Source organism: Raphanus sativus, chromosome 1 (assembly GCF_000801105.2).
Source record: "Raphanus sativus cultivar WK10039 chromosome 1, ASM80110v3, whole genome shotgun sequence".
NCBI lineage: Eukaryota > Viridiplantae > Streptophyta > Magnoliopsida > Brassicales > Brassicaceae > Raphanus > Raphanus sativus.
The window spans coordinates 17,316,603-17,320,623 of record NC_079511.1 but is presented as its reverse complement, the minus strand read 5'-3'; the positions used below and the strand labels follow the sequence as shown (position 1 = coordinate 17,320,623).

General features: G+C 39.0%; 1 long non-coding RNA gene across 1 annotated transcript; it reads right to left on the bottom strand.

Annotated features, from left to right (window-relative positions):
* Window positions 1–1,467: 1,467 nt before the first annotated feature.
* Window positions 1,468–3,184, bottom strand: LOC130496813 (uncharacterized). The gene is made up of 3 exons (XR_008935964.1): window positions 3,059–3,184; window positions 2,882–2,971; window positions 1,468–1,602 (listed from the first exon to the last, which is right to left on the bottom strand). It is a non-coding gene; the product is annotated as an uncharacterized LOC130496813 (long non-coding RNA).
* Between the last annotated feature and the right edge of the window lie 837 nt (window positions 3,185–4,021).

Sequence of the window (4,021 nt, the reverse complement as noted above, 5' to 3'; positions counted from 1 at the left end):
CGATCGAGAACATTAATATCGTTGAGGGTACCTGGTAAACCGAAAAATGCGTGCCATATCCAAAGATCCTGTGATGCCACAGCCTCTAAGACAATGGTCGGCTTTCCGTGACCTCGTGTGTACTGCCCTCTCCAAGACCTTGGGCAGTTTTTCCACTCCCAATGCATACAGTCGATGCTGCCTATCATTCCCGGAAATCTGCGTACCTCTCCAATATCGAGTAATCGTTGAAGATCAGCTGGTGTAGGTTTCCGTAGATACTCATCACCAAACAATTGTATTATCGCTTCATTGAACTTTTCCAAACATAAAAGTGCGGTACTCTCACCAAGTCTGAGATATTCGTCATACGTATCTCCCTATTGACCATATGCTAGCATACGTATAGCCGCAGTGCACTTTTGAAGTGCAGATAGGCCGTATCTCCTGTGAGCATTTGGTCTTTGACGAAAGTATGGAACTTCATTACTCAGGCGATCGACAATGGAAAGGAACAATGGCTTCGTCATTCGAAAACGCCGCCTAAACATTTCTGGTGGGTATGTAGGATTTTCACTGAAATAGTCGTTCCATAGGTCTTCGTGGCCTTGTTCCCTATGTCTTTCGATATAAGCTCGTCTCTTCGGCTTGTTAATTTGTTGGTCGATAAAATTATCAACATGTTGGTCGATAAAGTTATCAACATGTTGCTCAAACATATCTTCAATTGCTTTATTTGCTGCATCATCTGATGAGTAAGACATCACTTGAACTCTTCTTCCTTCCTACAAAACCAAAATGAAATATTATTTTTTAAAAATAAATGGACAATTCTATTATATATATTTTTTTTTTTGGTAAAAATGGCCAATTCTTTTATATATAAATTTCTATATACAATTATAAAAAAGACATGTACAATTCTTTTATATATAATTTTTTTGGTAAAAATGGCCAATTTATATATAAATTTCTATATACAATCAAAAATAAGACATGTACAATTCTTTTATATAATTTTTTTAAAAAAGATATGTACCATTCTTTTATATTACAATTATAAAAATATCTTCTTTTTTAACAAAAAAATGGATGATTCTTTTATATTACAATTATAAAATATATGGAGAAAGAGAGATAGAGAGAAGAGTGATAGAGATTGTTTGTTGTTTACCAATGATGTATATGATAGTTGTCTTGAGATTTGTTTACCAATGTAGATGGAGAGAAGAGTGATAGATATTGAGATTTGTTTACCAATGTAGAGGAAAGAGCAATGAGAGATAAGGAAAGCGAGTAAAGAGTGATCAAAGCAAAGAAAAGCAAAGAGAGATAGAGAGATGAGCAAAGCGATTTTGGTACAAGTTCAATAATACAAAGACCTGCATTATATAGAGTACATACACTACATTGCCGATACAAGTTCAAGTAATTGGTTGCTACCCGTGAAACACATGGGCAACCAAAGAAGTACAAAGTGGGTACACCCGTGAATTGAAAACAAGTGTAGAAAGAAACAAAATACTACACTTCCCGTGATACACTACAAACATAAAGCTACAAGTTGAACTCCTTCCTTCCTTCCTTCCTTCCTGCCATACAAGTTGCACTCCAGCCCGTGACCTGCAAGACAAAATAAACAATGCTTTAGTACAAAGCAAGCAAACAAAAGAAGTACAAAGCAACCAAACAAAATATAATACACAAAGCAACCAAAAAAAAAGAAGTACAATGTATATCTATCAACCTATCACACCGATCTCAAATCATTTCAGATATCAGTTTGTTCATGAGGGTGACTTCATTTTCAGATAGATTGGTAGGGTTTTTGACAAGGAGACGCTCTAGGACTTTTTGTTTCTGTATCTCCTGTTTGACAGCAAGCATGCTCTGTATTTCATCATAACCCTTCCTCTTGCGTTTGGCTGCTTTGCAAGCCTTGACACCAGGAGGCCTAACCTCCGCAGCTTCCTCCTCAGCCACCTCCTCCGCAGCTTCCTTCCTTTTCTCCTTGGGACCTTCTTTGGGAACAGCGAGTGATTTCCATTCCTGATCGAACCGAAGTTCCCTCCAACAATGTTCAAGCGTGAACTTGATGCCAAGGTCATTCAAGAAGATGTCATGGGCAGCCTTCATGACATCATTCTCGTTTTGGCCACTCGCTTGCTCCCTCACAGCCGATTCATAGCAGCCCACAAACTTGCACACATGCTCATTGATTCTTCCCCACCTCTGCTTACACTGACTCCACTCTCTAGGAATGGCGCCACTGAGCAGAGGGTTTGCGTTGACGTAGTCAACTATTCGCTTCCAAAACGCTCTGGCCTTCTGGTCAGTACTCACGATGGCATCCTTGCTGGTGTTCAACCAAGCGCTGATGAGCACAACGTCTTCTTTGGTTGACCACTTTCTTCTTTGAAGAGAGGTTTGGGAGGTTTGGGAGTTTTGGGGTACAGATTCCATTTTGGTTTCGGTTTGGGTTTGATATGTGTGTGTGTTTTAGATGTGGATTTGCTATGTTTTTAAACTAGTTTTTGCTAGTACATTAAACTCTAACAACCAAACATTCATTAGACAACAACTATCTATCGCAAATGCATTAAACTCTAACAATCAAATCAGTGCAAATCATAATTTAAAGCTCAGTACGATGCATATTAATCACAGCAACCAACCACAAAACAGATACAATTTATGATCGTTTTTAAAAGAACTAGTTCTACTTGTACTTGTAGTTTAAAGTTTTAGTTGTATTTTAGAGTTGTAGTTGTAGTTTAAAGTTGTAGTTTTAGTTAATTTATAAACTGAACTACTTGTAGTTCAGTTTATATACGGTTAACATATTATAAAAAAAAAACAGAAACATCATCCGAAGCAGAGAAAGAGAAACAGAAACATTTACCTTTGCTTTTCAATCGAAGCAGACCATCTCCAGGTCAGCGACCTTCACTCTGAGAGCATCCACCTGGCCAGAGAGGCTTTTAACCTGTTCCTGTACATGTAAACAACAACATCAAACAGCATCAAAACGTTACCTTTCACTAAACTAATGAAACAGCATCAAAACAGCATCACTAACCTCTAGTGACTCAATCTGTTGATTGAGGATGGGCACCTCCTTGATCACCTTCTCAGCTTTCTCCAGGCGGTTAGTCAGCTTCTGGATCTCCTCCTGGACACCATGAACCCAAGGCTGACGATAATGGAGCCCATCAGCCTTGGTTAACCCATAAAGAAAACACAACTCATCAGTTTCAATAAAGAAAAGAACAGAAAAACAAATTAAACAAAGTTAGAAAGAGTTGTTTACCTCGTAGTAGTTTACGCATGTGAAGAACCGCTTCCCAGGAAGAGTGTCTTTCTCCTCCTTCGCCTGAACCTCGTCAATCATTCTCCCACCACAGTAACACCTTGTTGATATCCCGTACTCTGAATCAGCAACAAATATCAAGCTGTTGTTGTACTCAATGTTCCTCTTCATGTCTCTTCTCTCTGCTGCGGGATCCATCTGTAGCACAAACAAAACATTCACAAATGTCAATCAATCGATGAAAACGAAACAATTAACCCGTATAGACGATTTAAAACCATAAAACGAAACCCACATAATCAATTAAGAACCGTAACCTGTAAAACCCCCAAATCAATTTCGAACCCTAACCCTAAATCCCCAAATCAATTTTGAATCCCCGAGAAACAAACCATAACTCGGTAAATACAACCCCGCATGCAGATTAATTGAAAGCCCCAACTCGATTTTGAACCCTAATACGAAAACCCTAAATCGATTAAGAACCGCCGACAACCCTTCCCTACCCAAAACGATTCAAAATAACGGACAATATACTCGATACTGACCTGAGCTCGTGGAGGAGACCGTTAGTCGTCGATTTGATGGTGAAAATCTCCGGGAGTCGGCGTCGCACGAGAATCGCCACTGAATCGCCTAGAGGAGAAAAGAAACCCTAACTTTTTGAGAATAAGAGTAAATGAATGGTTTCGCGATCTACTCCGCTTCAACTCGAAAACACGCGACCAATGT